Here is a 651-nt window from a genome sequence, read left to right as displayed (position 1 = left end):
CTGTATTCCTTTTGCTGTACTTTATACATCCCAGTGACTGTTCTGTAACGACCCATCTGTACTTCTTCATCCCTTCACCTGTTTCACCCAGCCCCCTGCCCCTCCCCTGGCAACTAGACATCTGTTCTCTTATCTGTGAGTCTGTTTCTATTTTGTTTGTTCCTTTATTTTGTTCTTTAGATTTCACATATAAGTGAAACCACATGGCATTTCGCATTTTGATGTAGTACATGCATTCACATGTAACAGAGTTGAAAACTTTAAATAACATCCTTTCTATTTCTAACAAACCTGATTTATTTTCACTTAGGAAAATGCTTATTATACTGTTTCACCACGCCCTAACTGGTCTCCACTCCCAGCATGAAAAATATTTTCTCATACTACCTCAGAACCCTGGTCGTCTATGAACAACTTCCAATTGTGTCCAATTTGGGGGAAAATAATTAGAAGTTTTACAATAACTGCAACGTCACAATGATAATAGAAATGAGAAATACCGATTAGTTCATCTTATAAAATTAAACTATTGCGTTGTTGGCTGTACGTACATATACTGTATATACATACATATGTACAGTTCTGCAAAACTAGTGGTTCTCTGGCATGAAAAGAAAACGCTTTTGCTCTAAATGTCCTGCTTCGCTCCAA

This window comes from Miniopterus natalensis, chromosome 5 (genome assembly GCF_054644295.1).
Source record: "Miniopterus natalensis isolate mMinNat1 chromosome 5, mMinNat1.hap1, whole genome shotgun sequence".
NCBI classification, from domain to species: domain Eukaryota; kingdom Metazoa; phylum Chordata; class Mammalia; order Chiroptera; family Miniopteridae; genus Miniopterus; species Miniopterus natalensis.
Note: the sequence above shows the minus strand (reverse complement) of the source record.